The sequence below is a fragment of the Triticum dicoccoides genome, chromosome 7A, assembly GCF_002162155.2.
Source record: "Triticum dicoccoides isolate Atlit2015 ecotype Zavitan chromosome 7A, WEW_v2.0, whole genome shotgun sequence".
NCBI lineage: Eukaryota > Viridiplantae > Streptophyta > Magnoliopsida > Poales > Poaceae > Triticum > Triticum dicoccoides.
Genome location: NC_041392.1, coordinates 384,753,256 through 384,769,508, shown reverse-complemented (window position 1 = coordinate 384,769,508; position 16,253 = coordinate 384,753,256).

Here is a 16,253-nt window from a genome sequence, read left to right as displayed (position 1 = left end):
TATTCTTTGTGTCAATATGAACTTTTGTCTTGAATCTACCTAATCTGAATATTCATACCACAATTAAGAAGATTTGCATTGAAATTATGCCAAGTAGCACTCCGCATCAAAAATTCTTTTTTTATCATTTACCTACTCGAGGACGAGCAGGAATTAAGCTTGGGGATGCCTGATACGTCTCCAACATATCTATAATTTTTGATTTCTCCATGCTATATTATATACTGTTTTGGACTATATTGGGCTTTATTTTCCACTTTTATATTATTTTTGGGACTAACCTATTAATCGGAGGCCCAGCCCAGAATTGTTGTTTTTTTGCCTATTTCAGTGTTTCAAAGAAACGGAATATCAAACAGAGTCCAAACAGAATGAAACCTTCAGGAACGTGATTTTCTCACCGAACGTGATCCAGGAGACTTGGACCCTACACCAAGGCATCAGAGAGGCGGTCACGAGGGCGGGGGGCACCCCCCTAGGGCGCGCCCCCTGCCTTGTGGGCCCCTCGATGCTCCACCGACGTACTCCTTCCTCCTATATATACCTACGTACCACCAAACGAACAAAAATGGAGCCAAAAACCTAATTCCACCGCTGCAACTTTCTGTATCCACAAGATCCCATCTTGAGGCCTGTTCTGGAGCTCCGCCGGAGAGGGCCGTCATCACGGAGGGCTTCTACATCATCATAGCCCCTCCTATGAAGTGTGAGTAGTTTACCTCATACCTTCGGGTCCATAGTTAGTAGCTAGATGGCTTCTTCTCTCTTTTTGGATCTCAATACAAAGTTCTCCCCCTCTCTCGTGGAGATCTATTCGATGTAATCTTCTTTTTGCGGTGTGTTTATTGAGACCAATGAATTGTGGGTTTATGATCAAGTCTATCTATGAATAATATTTGAATCTTCTCTGAATTCTTTTATGTATGATTGGTTATCTTTGCAAGTCTCTTCGAATTATCCGTTTGGTTTGGCCAACTAGATTGGTAGTTCTTGCCATGGGAGAAGTGCTTAGCTTTGGGTTCGATCTTGCTTACCAAAAACACCAAAAATATTATATCTATCAGATCTCACTCTCGTAAGTGACCATGAAGGGATTGACAACCCCTAATCATGTTGGTTGCGAGTAGCTATCGTTTTGTGCAGGTACGAGGGACTTGAGCGTGGCCTCCTACTGGATTGATACCTTGGTTCTCAAAAGCTGAGGGAAACACTTATGCTACTCTGCTGCATCATCCCTTCCTCTTCGGGGAAAACAAACGCAAGCTCAAGAGGTAGCAAGCACAAATGATTAGCAAGGATGAATCATTTGGGATATTCGAGATACCAGAAATGGTTATATAAGGGCAACCGTATGCATCGAGGCTCCCTATCCCCGACGATTTCTGGGTCGTGTGGGAAGGACCCCCCTATCACCCACACTCACTTGGTGACGGTTCCAAATGCCGTCACGGAAAGGGGTTAAAAACTGTTTGTATAGCACCTCGCTCTACTAGTGGTCGGTCTAGAGGAGGGGGGTGATTAGACTACTTGACCAAATAAAAATCTAGCCTTTTCCAAATTTTAAGTGTTGGAAGATTTTAGTAACTAGTACAAGTCAAGCAATCAACCTACACATGCAATTCTAAGAGTGTAGCAGCGCAAAGTAAAACATTGCATATGAAGGTAAATGGATGTATTTGGAGAAGTCAAACGCAATGTAGACATGGAGATTTTTGGCATGGTTTTGATAGGTGGTGCTACCGTACATCCACGTTGATGGAGACTTCAACCCACGAAGGGTAACGGTTGTGCGAGTCCACGGAGGGCTCCACTCACGAAGGGTCTAGGAAGAAGCAACCTTGTCTATCCCCCCATGGCCATCTCCCATGAAGGACTTGCCTCACTTGGGTAGATCTTCACTAAGTAGGCGATCTCCTTGCCCTTACAAACTCCTTGGTTCAACTCCACAATCTTGTCGGAGGCTCCTAAGTGATACCTAACCAATCTAGGAGACCCCACTCTCCAAAAGGTAATAGATGGTGTGATGATCATGAACTCCTTGCTCTTGTGCTTGAAATGATAGTCTCCCCAACACTCAACTCTCTCTCACGGATTTGGCTATGGCGGAAAGATGATTTGAGTGGAAAGCAACTTGGGGAAGGCTACATATCAAGATTCTTGTGGTTGGATTCGAAAGTCTTGGTCTCAGCACATGAGTAGGTGTTTCTCTCTTAGAAAATGAGTAGTGGAAGTGTAGGCATGTTCTGATGGCTCTCTCACAAATGGACAAGGTGGTGGAGGGGTATATTGTTGATGCAACAAACCCTGGGTCTGTCGCCCAGACTGTGCACAGGCCTAAGGACAAGATTGCAGCACACAAGATCAGACCAAGAACTAGAGATCAGTTCTTTGAAGAACCAAATTGCGGATCAAGAAGACCAAGTCAAGCCAGAGAGACAAGATAATTCTAAGGGAAAAACCTCCCTTGCCAGGCAGACGAGCCTGGCAAGGACGAGGTTGCCCCGAAGACAAGCTACCAGACCACCCCGGCAGGCTTGCCGGGCACAGCAAAGGCGGACTGCCCCGCCAAAGCTTCACCGCTCCACCTCACAGCGACGCAAGTCATCAATCAATGCGGTGTCAAGCCCCTAAGTGACTAAGTGGCTAGTTCTTGCCACATGGCAACCACTTCCTACGGGAAACACCTCCAAATGACACCTATCCTGAGATGTGTCAAGCAAGCTAGCGCGAAGCTGGCAAAACTGCCTGGCAAGGCTTGCCGGGCATGTTGTGATGTGACACTAAGTGGCGCATTTAATGCGCTCTGTTCGCCTGCAGAGGTAGGTGTGATAGCACTGTTTGCTATCTAATCAGTATGTAATGACTGATTTGCCACTAAGGTGACCCCTTGACCTATAAAAGGAGGCCCATGGCAACTGTAGAGAGGATTCGGACCCTCGCATACTCATACGCGCGTAGTCGCTCTCGCCCTGAGGCAACCTTGCTGGGCAAGAGCGCTGCATTTTCCACTAGAATCCACCATCAATCCACCAAAGCAGGACTAGGGTTTTACGCCCCACGGCAGCCCGAACCTGGGTAAAATTGCCTGTGTGATCTCTGCCGTGCTGTGTTATGCTTCTCTGCTCTTTGTGCAACGTGCCCATCCCCCACCGAACCACAAAGGGGCTCATGGCCCCATAGGTGGCCGTGGTTTCCCACGTCATCTTTCGCGCGCTAGGTAGGGGGTGTCACTTGCGTGAACCCGAGAGTGTAAGCAGTGCATCATCTTTATCACTATTTTCTTCATCGAGGACTCCATCAATTATGGTGCCCAAGAAGAAGCCCGGTGCCGCAGCTCACCCGTCCACCTCAAAGGCCCCGCCACCCCCGACCGCCGATGTCGCGGGACTGCAAGGACGCATGGGGATGTAGATGCTGCAGGGGATGTGGTCGATGCAGGCGGCGTTGCTACCACCTCCCTCGCGACGGAAGCAGGAGCAGGAGGCACCGGAGAAGGACAAGAGCAACAACATCCCGGCAACCACGATCTGCAAGGTACGGGTAGAGAGATTATTCCTTCTGCACCTTTTTGCCCAGCCGAGGGGCACAACCACAGCGGTGACGCTCGCTTTGGGGCGGATCGCAATCCTCCGGCCGCCCCCGCCGCGGCCGCGGGCGCAGGACATGCACCACCCGCGGAGCAAACTGGCCCCGCAATGCTCCGAATGGGGCCATTGGTCCACACGTGCCACCACCTCGTCACCACACCATCCAAGCGGTTGGCTCCCGATGGTGGGAGCCCGTCGCAGCCACTGCCGGCACTATCAGGAGCCGAGCGACACTGCAATCTACATTGTCATCTAGCCAAGCACCGCTTCGGAGGCCATGGCGCGGGCCGAGCTGCTGCTGAGATTTCCGCCGGCAGCTGATCAGATGGATGAGTGGAGAGCCACCATTCAGAGCCTGATTGGCTTTGCCAAGGCTGGAGGCTCACAGCAAGCTAGCCCGCCACAACCTCCCCAGGCGATGACGGCAGCTCATGCTGCTGGTCGTGTGAAAGGGGCCACCCCCACAGTGCAATCCCCACTGCGACAACCAGCAAGAGGGCCACGCGATCAAGAGATTGATGATGTCTCGATGGCTTCATCCGATCCTCGAGCACGTCAAGATCAATGACGAGCCCTAGAGGACAGGCAGAGGGAGGACACGCACATCACCATCGAGCGATGCCGCGACAACCACCACCAGTCCGATGGGCACGATGGCCCCAACATCGACGAGCCCGCGCTCGGCGGAGGCGGGTACCTGCCTTTCGAGGCTGGACGCCCTACCTTCACCCGTGAGCCTCGGCAGTCCGTTGGCCGTCCGCTCGCACGTTCAAGCTAGAGATACCAGAGAAGTATGATGTGAGACTGAACCTAGCGGAGTTCTTGAGCATCTACACCATCACTGTTCAAGCGGCCGGGGGGAGAGCTGAGAAGGTTTTTGCCAACTACTTCCCTTTGGAACTCAAGCCAAATGTGAGGTCTTGGCTGATGCACTTGCCGGAGAACTCCATCTCAACCTGGGCTGACCTGTGCCATGAGTTTGTCGGCGCCTTCACGGGCGGCCATCAAGAACCAGGGCGGCCCAGTGATTGCAGCTTCTCCCGTAGAAGGAAGGAGAGCCTCTGCAGAAATACATGTAGAGGTTTAGCCGAGTCCACAGAAATGTTCCAGACATCCACCCGACAGCTGTGATAGCTGGGTTCCAATCCAACATGCGCAGTCGTCGGATACATTCCAAGATGAACATTCGGGTGCCCAAGACTGTGAAGGAGCTTTACACCTTGGTGGACAAGTGTGCTCGGGTGGAGGAGGGGAGGAAACTCCCTAGGGAAGAAGATGGCGCCGACATCGACTTAGAGGATGATGACGAGGCCACCAATCAGAAGAAGAAGAACAAGAAGCGTAACAAGAGCCACAAAGATAAGGCAGTAATGATTGTTGAGGGATCGGGCATGCCTAGTACTGGCAACAAGGCTAAGGCCGAAGCCCCCGACAAGGAAGTTGCTGCATGCACTGATTGCCGGGAGGCTGCGGCTGCCGAGAAGGCTGGGAAAGGTGATGGGCCATACCGCAAGATTCGTCGGACCAAGGGTCACGATCTCCAGGAGTGCCATCAAGTTGAACAACTGGAAAAGAGGCAGAGGGCTGAGTATGAGAAGCATGATAAAGAGAAAGGTCGTAATGGCGCTGGCGGGAAGTGCCGAGGCGGTGAAGCAAGTCGCCCCGGCAAGGCTCCTCAGAATCAAGGCAAACTCGCCAGAGGCCGTGAGAAGGAAGATTGCAATGATGAAAGTGATGAAGAGGAAACTAGTGAGCAGGAATTCCAGAAGGCCACTAATGCCCCGTGCATTGATGGGGGTGCATCTCCGCACTCGTCTCACTACCATCTTAAACAGTGGGCACGTGAAGTCAATGCCATGGAGCCAGCAGCAGATTCTCCTAAGCCGCTCAAGTGGTCACGCACACCCATCATCTTCGACAAAGAGGACCACCCCGAGCGCACCATTGCGGTAGAGTGTTTGCCGTTGTTGGTCTCACCAACGATCGGCAACCTTAAAGTCACGAAGATGTTGTTGACGGCAGGCTGGGTTGAATCTGATTTCTCCGAAGGTCATCAACAAACTTCAGATAGCAGAGGAAGAGCTCGAGGTTACTGGCACGTTCCAAGGGATCAACTCCGGTAGGAGTCGTCATAAGGGGAAGATCACGTTGCAGGTGATGTTCGGGGGAGAGTTGAATTACCAGACTGAGAAGGTTGTGTTTGATGTGTTCGGCCTCCCCTGCTGTACAACGGGATCCTTGGATGCCCATCTCTGGCCAAATTCATGGTGGCATCCCACTATGCCTACAACACCTTGAAGATGCCAGGGCCAGTGGGTGTCATTTCCATTCCATCAGACGAGAAGGACACAATCATTTGCATGGACAAGATGTACCAGGACGCAGTTGCGACAGAGGCCGCTGATGTGATTTGCTCTCCTTTCTTGATGCGTACGCTGGATACCATCAAATCTTTATGTCCAAGTAAGACAAAGAGAAGACCTCGTTCATCACCCCGTGCGGCACATACTGCTTTGTGTGAATGCCTTTCGGGTTGAAGAGCGCCGGATCCACTTTTGCAAGGGCAGTCCAGATCGATTTTGAGTCGCAATTGCATAGAAACATTGAAGCTTACATGGATGATATTGTGGTCAAGACCAAGGAAAAATTGACCCTCATCCAGGACTTAGAAGAGACATTTGATAATCTGCGCAAGACCAACTTGAAGCTGAACCCGGAGAAGTGTGTGTTTGGCATTCCCTCCGGCAAGCTACTTGGTTTCTTTATGTCCCACTGCGGAATAGAGGCCAACCCCGATAAGATCAAGGCTATCGAGCAGATTTAGGCACCTAAGACAGTTAAGGATCAGAGGCATTTGACTGGGTGCGCTTCCGTGCTTAGCAGATTCATCTCCAAGCCTGCCGAGCATGCCTTGCTGTTCTTCAAAATCTTGAAGAAGGCAGGACCCATGAAGTGGACTCCGGAGGTGGACACAACCCTGTAAGATTTGAAGACCTACTTGTCCTCTGTGCCCACTTTGGTTGCTCCCAAACCACAAGAGCTGTTGCTGCTATACCTGGCGGCAACTAATCAAGTGGTTAGTGCAGCACTAGTGGCACAACGGGAAGTGGAAGAAGCAGTAGCCTCAGCTAGTGTCCCTTTCGAGGGAGAGAGTGAGCATAGCCCGGCACGACCATACGTAGATCAAGACAAAGGAGAGCATGTCAGTGAAGGAAACCCCAAGGACGCGGCAAGGAAGAAGGTGGTGCAGTTCCTAGTATACTTTGTCAGCTCCCTGTTGCAGGGGGCTAGATCCAGGTACTCTAGCGTGCAAAAGTTGATTTTTTGCCTTGTCATGGCCTCAAGGAAATTGTGCCACTACTTCCAAGCCCAGGAGATCACCGTTGTCACCCGCTTTCCTTTGCAATGGATACTCCGAAACCCTGAGGCTATCGGTAGGATAGTGGAGTGGGCATTGGAGTTATCCACCTTTGGTTTAAAGTTTGAAAGCACATCAATAATCCGGAGCAGAGCATTGGCAGAGTTTATTGCAGAATGGACGCCAACCCTTGATGAAGAAGTATTGGAGATAGTTATTCCAGGCAAGGAAGCACCCCAAGAATGGATCAAGTATTTCGATGGTGCTTTGTCCCTACAAGTTGCAGGAGATGGCGTGCCTCTCGTTGCCCCCACCAGAGAGCACCTGAAGTACGTCGTCCATATGCATTTTCCCCAGGATAAAGCAACCAACAATACTGCCCAGTATGAAGGGCTCCTTGTCGGGCTCAGGATTGCAACAAAGTTGGGAATCAAGAAGCTGATGATCCGCGGAGATTCACAACTCATGGTGAGACAAGTCAACAAGGATTACCAAAGTCCATTGATGGAGGCATACATTGAGGAAGTGAGAAAGCTGGAGGAGCGTTTTGATAGATTGCCAACAGAGCACGTACCCCGTGCGGAAAACAGCATTGCCGATCGTCTGTCAAAGTGCGCTGCACAAAAGCTCCCTGTGGAACCAGGAACTTTTGTTCTCCATCTTACTTAGCCCTCCGTATCCCCAGCAACAATGGCCCAGAAGAGGAGCAAACTGGACTTCGGCAAGCCTCTCCTGGTAGAGCCTCTCGAGTCTCCCGACAGAGAGCTTGACGGAAACAACTCCCCTTCAACTACTGAGATACCCCCTCCCACCAGACCACTAGTCCCCATGGTCGAGGGGTGCGCTCCCACGAAGGAGGAGGTGCCGCTAGTCCTCGTTGCCGAGCCCCAGGCTCCAACTTGGGCGCATCACATAGTTCATTTCCTCCAAACCGGAGAACTTCCTGAAGTGCAAGAAGTAGCTAAAATAGCCTGGGCCAGTATGTATTAGTTCATCGATGACACGCTATATAGAAGAAGGCCCAACGGTGTGAAATTGAAGTGCATTTGCCGGGAAGAAGGAAAGGAACTGCTGGCAGAAATACACAAAGGCATGTGTGGCTACCACATTGGACTAAGGGCTTAGGTTGCAAAAGCATTCCGGCAAGGATTCTATTGGCACACAACCCTCCAAGATGCGGTCGAGCTAGTCACCAAACATGAAGCCTGCCAGTTCCATTCCAAGAATATCCATCTGCCTGCCCAAGCTCTTTAGACAATCCCTTTGTCATGGTCGTTTTCGGTCTGGGGGCTCGATATCCTCGACCCTTTCCCACATGCTATCAGGGGCTTTAAATTCTTGTTTGTTGCAATCGACAAGTTCACAAAGTGGCCGGAAGTAGAAGCCGTGAGAAAGGTGATTGCTCAGTTGGCTATCAAGTTCTTTAAAGGATTGGTGTGTCGCTTTGGAGTCCTGCCCGGATCATCACTGAGAACAGCACCCAATTCATGAGACACACCTTCATGCAATATGTTCATGTCCTTGGAAGCAAGATCTCATTTGCTTCTGTTGCACATCCTAGGAGCAATGGGCAAGCTGAGAGGGCGAACACTATAGTGTTGCGAGGACTCAAGACAAGAACATTTTTTAAGCTTTGGAAGTGTGGTAGGCGCTGGATCAACGAGCTGCCGGTGGTTCTTTGGTCCCTCAGAACGGCACCAAATCGAGCTACCGAGCAGACTCCCTTCTCCCTAATCTATTGGGCAGAAGCAGTTATCCCCATGGAACTCATTTACAGTCACCTCTAGTGCTTGCCTATGATGAAGTAGCGTAGGACAACACTGGCGTGACGATGCTATGCTTCTCGAGGAGAACCGTCTCTGGGCTGCTACGCATGTTGCACGCTACCAGCAAGCCCTGCATCGCTATCACAGCCGCAGGGTTCACACCCAGTGTTTTGAGGAAGGCGATCTTGTCCTTAGGCACGTTTAGTCCGCCAAGGGTGCAAACAAGTTGACAGTGAAGTGGGAAGGCCCTTACCGGGTAGTACAAGTCACCAGACCTGGCGCGGTCCGTCTAGAGACCAGAGATGGCATTCAGTTACAAAGCTCATGGAATATTGAGCATCTCCGCAAGTTCTACCCGTAAGGCGCGGCTGTCGGGCCTTGCCCGACAACCACCCTTTTGTACAGGCTTTGCCTCAGTTGCATGTAACCCCTTGTACAAAGCCAGGCGCAGACCTTGAGCAACAGAGAAATAAATGAAGAGTTGGGGCCCCCCGACAAAGTGCATGCATGCATAAGCATATCATGAGTATCACATGTTCATGTAGATAAGATCGCATCTGGCATCATTTTCATCTGCATAAACTACAGGCTCCTGCCGTGTACTTGGTCACAAAGAGGAGATGAGAAGACGAGCCTACATTGCGATCCCAGGCAAGCCAAATAGATAAGTTCCTTCTCTTATCCATACGTGTTCTGTAAGTAGGGACTTGTGCATAAGAAAACCTCGCTGCCTTTGAAACTTAGGTGGTCCCATCCCTTGACTCGAACGTTGCTTTGGTCAGGATGGTCACAGTGGCCTTTGGCGAAAATGGACTGGCGGGAATTTCAGACAATGCATCAGCAATAACATTTTCTCTACCCTTCTTGTGTTTAATGACATAAGGGAAAGTCTCAATGAATTCAACCCATTTAGCATGTCTACGATTCAGTTTTGCTTGACTTTTAATGTGTTTCAAAGATTCATGATCAGAATGTATAACAAATTCCTTGGGCCATAAATAATGTTGCCATGTTTCTAAGGTCTGAACAAGAGCATATAATTCTTTATCATAAGTAGAATAGTTCAGACTAGGCCCACTCAATTTTTCAGAAAAGTATGCAACAGGTTTGCCATCTTGTAATAACACACCTCATATAATCCAAACTTAGATTTAAATGCTGTTTTCCACTCATATAATCCAAACTTAGTTTTAAATGTTGTTTTCCATTTATCCCCCAATTTCATACGAATTTGATGGTATCCACTACGCAAATCAACTTTGGAGAATATTGTAGAGCCACTCAATTCATCAAGCATATCATCTAGCCTAGGAATAGGAATAGGATGATGATAACGAATAGTAATATTAGTAATGCCTCTACAATCAACACACATACGTGACGTACCATCCTTTTTCGACACTAGTATGATAGGAACAGCACAAGGACTAAGATATTCACGTATATAACCTTTGTCGAGCAGCTCATGTACTTGACGCATAATCTCCTTCGTCTCCTCTGGATTGGTACAGTATGGTGCACGGTTGGGTAGCGATGCACCGGGAATTAAGTCAATCTGACGCTCAATCCCTCGAATAGGTGGTAACCCCGGTGGCACGTCTTGTGGAAAGACGTCAGCGAACTCCCGCAAAATGTTAGTAACAACAGGAGACAAAGAGGAAGGCACGTCCTCGAATGAAAATAATGCCTCTTTGCACACAAAAGCATAGCAAACAGATTTGCTAAAATCTAGCTCATCAATATCAGATTTGGTGGCAAGTAAACATGCACTTTTTAATTTAATTTCAGAAGCAACACTAGATGGTTTATTATTAGGCTTCATTTGTTGCTCAAATTCTTTTGCCACAATCTGATTTTCACTCTTATTTTTCTCCTGTTTTGCTTTATTATCTCTATTAATATCATCTTTCAAAATGGAATCAAGAGATATATGAAGCAAAGTAATACGTTTATCCTTATGAACAAGAGTATACTGATTGTTTCTACGATGGTGTACATATTTTTTTTATCAAATGCCATGGTCTACCAAGTAATAAGGAACACGCTTGCATGGGTACCACATCACAGTCAACATAATCAGCATATGTAGAGATACTAAGATGCACACGAACAGTACGTGTTACCTTAACCTTGCCGCTGTTGTTGAACCATTGGATGTAGTAAGGATGTGGATGTGGTCTTGTTGTGCGAGATAGCTTCTCCACCATCTCCATGCTAGCCAAGTTGTTACAGCTCCCTCCATCTATGAAACACGAGTAGAACGTTCCTTCACAACTCCCTTTGTATGGAACAAATTATGCCTCTGATTTTTCTCAGCTTGTGTAACCTGCACACTCAAAACACGTTGAGCAACTAAACATTCATACCTGTGAGTGATACGTCCATTTTGCATCATGCTTTTATATCGATATTTATTGCATTATGGGCTGTTATTACACATTATGTCACAATACTTATATCTATTCTCTCTTATTTTACAAGGTTTACATGAAGAGGGAGAATGCTGGCAGCTGGAATTCTGGGCTGGAAAAGGAGCAAATATTAGAGACCTATTCTGCACATCTCCAAAAGTCCCGAAACTTCACGGGAGCACGTTTCAGAATATATAAAAATATTACGCGAAGGAACAGAGGGGGGCAACCCACCATCCACGAGGGTGGGGGGCGCACCCCCAGCCTCGTGGGCCCCCTGGCAGCCCTCTGGTGCCCATCTTCTGCTATATGAGGTCTTTCATCCGAGAAAAAATCACAAGAAAGCTCACGGGACGAAACTCCACCGCCACGAGTGCAACCTTGGTGGAACCAATCTAGGGCTCCGGAGGAGCTCTTCTGCCAGGGAAACTTCCCTCCGGGAGGGGGAAATCATCACCGTCGTCATCACTATCGATCCTCTCATCAGGAGGGGGTCAATCTCCATCAACATCTTCACCATCACCATCTCATCTCAAACCCTAGTTCATCTCTTGTATCCAATATTTGTCTCAAAACCTCAGATTGGTACTGGTAGGTTGCTAGTAGTGTTGATTACTCCTTGTAGTTGATGCCAGTTGGTTTATTCGGTGGAAGATCATATGTTCAGATCCTTTATGCATATTAATACCCCTCTGGTTATGAACATGAATATGCTTTGTGAGTACTTACGTTTCTTCCTAAGGACATGGGGGAAGTCTTGGTATAAGTAGTCATGTGAATTTGGTATTCGTTCGATATTTTGATGAGATGTATGTTTTCTTTCCTCTAGTGGTGTCATGTGAATGTCGACTACATGACACTTCACCATTGTTTGGGCCTAGGGGAAGGCATTGGGAAGTAATAAGTAGATGATGGGTTGCTAGAGTGACATAAGCTTAAACCCTAGTTTATGAGTTGTTGTTGTTGTAGAGGTGAGATAGGTGCAGCCGGCGGTGGTGGTGGACCTACTGAAATTTTTTACTTTGAAATTCCTTCGGGTATGATAGAGAAACTGCTAGCTAATCCTTTTACAGGAGATGGAACGTTGCATCCTGATTTGCACGTAATCTATGTGGATGAAGTTTGTGGATTATTTAAGCTTGAAGGTATGCCCGAGGATGTTATCAAGAAGAAAGTATTCCCTTTATCTTTGAAGGGAAAGGCATTGACATGGTTTAGGCTATGTGATGATATGGGATAATGGAACTACAACCGATTGAAATTGGAATTTCATCAAAAGTTTTATCCTATGCATCTTGTTCATCGTGATCATAAATATATATATAATTTTTGGCCTCGCGAAGGAGAAAGTATCGCTCAAGCTTGGGGGAGGCTTAAGTCAATGTTATATTCATGCCCCAATCATGAGCTCTCAAGAGAAATTATTATTCAAAAATTTTATGTCCGGCTTTCTCTCAATAATCGCTCCATGCTCGATACTTCTTGTACTGGATCTTTTATGATGAAGACTATTGAATTCAAATGGCATTTATTGGAAAGAATTAAACACAACTCTAAAGATTGGGATCTCGACGAAGGTAAGGAGTCAGATATAACACCCAAGTTTGATTATGTTAAATCTTTTATGGATACTGATGCATTTCATGAATTTAGCACTAAATATGGACTTGACTCTGAGATAGTAGCTTCTTTCTGTGAATCCTTCGCTACTCATGTTGATCTCCCTAAGGATAAGTGGTTTAAATATAATCCTCCCATTGAAGTAAAAGTAGTTGCACCTATTAAAGTTGAAGAAAATACTATCACTTATAATGTTGATCCTGTTGTTCCTACTGCTTATATTGAGAAACCACCTTTCCCTACTAGAATAAAGGATCATGCTAAATGTGACGCCCTCGATTCAATCGTACACTAATCATACACGCAAATGTGTACGATCAAGATCAAGGACTGACGAGAAGATATCACAACACAACTCTAGACACAAATTAAAATAATACAAGCTTTATATTACAGGCCAAGGGCCTCGAGGGCTCGAATACATAAGCTTGAAAACACGGAAGTCAGCGGAAGCAACAATATCTGAGTACAGACATAAGTCTTGCCTTAAGAAGGCTAGCACAAAAGCAACATTGAACGAAAAGGCAAGGCCTCCTGCCTAGGAGCCTCCTAACTACTCCAAGTCGTCAGCGGTCGTCACGTAGTAGTAGGCACCCTCGGTGTAGCAGTAGTCATCAGTGGTGTCATCTGGCTCCTGGGATCCGCCATCTGGTCGCAACAAACGGGTATGGGGGAAAAAGAAGTAGCAAAGCAACCGTGAGTACTCATCCAAAGTACACGCGAGACTTACATCAGATCTAAACTAAGTATGCATCTGTATCAAATGAAAGGGTTGTATATGTGGACTGGGCTGCAGAAATGCCAAAATAGGGAGAAGGCTTAGTCCTATCGAAGACTAGCATCTTCTGTAAACCACCATCTTGCAGCAACATGAGGGAGTAGAGTAGGATAAAGTAAAGTAGTAGTAGTGTTATCAACCTCAGCCAGAGATCCTTCCTCGACTCCCTGCGGGAAAGCAATCCCAGAGCCATACTATCCAGTTATCATCACAATCCAATTCTCATCAGCATCCAGTTCTCATCACAAGTATCCAGTTCTAGTTGTATCGATCGGGATACAACTCCAAGTGTCCGTTACCGTAGGACAGGCTATCGATAGATGTTTTCTTCCCTGCAGGGGTGCACCAACTTACCCACCATGCTCGATTAACTCCGGCCGGACACACTTTCCTGGGTCATGCCCGGCCTCGGCCAAACAATACGCCGCAACCCGACCTAGGCTTAATAGAGAGGTCAGCACGCCGGACTAAACCTATGCCCCGAGGGGTCATGGGCCATCTCCCCGGGAACTCCTGCACATTGCGAACGCGGCCGGTGAGCAGACCTAGCTACCTCCTTCAACAAGGTAGGTGCTTTCCAGTCCAACCCGGCGCGCGCCGCTTAGTCGCTGACGTCTATTAAGCTTCGGCTGATGTATACGACGCAGAACGCCCATACTATGCCCATGTGATGGTTAGTGCTATCAGGCCAGAGGCCCCTCGGATCAAATATCCAAATCGTAGTGGATTAGGAATGCGCGGTAACGAGTAGAGACTCACGATCGATGTGACCCCGTCGCCCCATCTCGAGTACTTGCGGCAAGGGCTAAGAATGCCAGGTCATGCCTCGTAAGTATCTCGCGGGCACCTTCCAGGTCAACCCGACTCCACATCACTCGCTATTAAGCTCGCGCGGGTACCTTCCAGGTCAACCCGTCTTTAGTAACATGGTTCAGTGTAAAGTCATAGTAACCATAGTAACTCTGTGTCTAACACCAAGGGGAAAACCCGAGGAATCACCCCCGGTGAATCCCACTCGATGTTATCATCAAGGTGAACATAAGAGGATCCACCCTCGAGGTTCACACTGAAGGGGTTGCACGAAAAAGCGGTAACGGAAGTGGTTAAGGAGGAAATCACCCTCGATGACCTCGACCGTATAGCTACACTACAGAGATCTCATCAGGAGTGATGTAAGAGGTTCCACCCTCGGCACTCGATGGTAACTCTGCAGAGTTGTACAACTAGGGGGGTGATGTGCGGTGTCGGGGCTTGGACGTCGATCACGTTGATCGAGTCATCGAACATAAAATGGGGCAACTGGGACAAGGTGGGGGTCACTGATGGATCACTAACCAACCTATACTAAGCAGTTTAGGATAAGCAGGTAAGGTATGAAAGCAGGTAACAACAACAGGCTATGCATCAGAGTAGGATCATACAGAAAGTAGTAGCAGTTCTAATGCAAGCATGAGAGGGAAAGAAATGGGCGATATCGGAATGCTCAAGGGGGGTTTGCTTGCCTGGTTGCTCTGGCAAGGAGGGGTCGTCATCGACGTAGTCGATCACAGCGGCAACACGGTCTCGGGGTTCTACCGGAGAGAAGAGGCGGAAGAAACAATAAATATCAAGCAAACATAGCATCACAAAGCATAACGTGGCAATATGTTGTGCCGGTTGTGACCTAACGTATGGCTACACGATATAGGTGAAGGGGGAATTCAACCGGGAATGTAATCCCGGTTCCGGACCTGTGTTAAACAGATGACCGGAGGGGGAATGTTCCATGTTCAGCTAGTTAGATGCGTCTGACAGGTAAATGGACTGCGTATTCGGATTCGTCTCGTCGTTCTGAGCAACTTTCATGTACAAAAGTTTTTCCATCCGAGCTACAGATTATTTTAATGTTAATTTTCAAAGATTTAAACAATATTCTCAAATTATTATTAATTCGAAATTAAAAGCTAAAATGCTAGACGCACCCAGCACAGGGTACACAGAAGTGTACCCAGGGGCTGACAGGTGGGCCAGGGGGGTCCTAGTTGACCAGTCAACGTTTGACTAGTCAATAGGGGGTGGGGGCCCCTGTCATTGACTCATTAGCTAAAAAGCAGTTAATTAGGCAGTTAACTAAACTAATTATGTTAATTAATTAACTTACTAATTTATTAATTATTATTATTATTATTTATTTCACTCTTTTTTTGGAAAAGGGGCGTGGGGCCCTTTTGGCAGTGGCACAAGGCCAGCCCAGCGGGGCGGGTTAATGGGCGAAGCCCCTGGGGTCGGGCGCTCGCCCAGCAGGGCCAGTGAGGCCATGGCCATGGCCGGTGGCGGCCCCGGGCGGGTGGCCGCTGGCGAGGAGGAGGGCCGCGAGTGAGTGGGAACGGCGGGCGGCAAAGACGGGCGGCGGACTGCGGTGGTGGGCCGACAGGGCATGGCGCGGCGGAGGCCAGGAGGAAGGAGGGACGCGGCCGCGGTGGCGGGCAGCGCGCGCTACGGTCATGGGCGGAGCAGCATGCAGCAGCAGTGGGGGCGGTGGGAGGTGCAAGGGCGGGGCGACGGCGAGCATCGCAACCAGGCGAGCGCTGGGGCAGGGAGGTGGCGGTAGCCGTTGCAGGCGGCCGCGCAAGGATAACGGGGGCGACGGGCGCGTGGGCAGAGCGGCAGGGCGCGGTGAGCGCGACGGGCGGAGCGCGTAGGTGCGGCGAGCATGGCCGGTGCAGGTGCGTGCGCCGATGTGGTGGCGCTCGA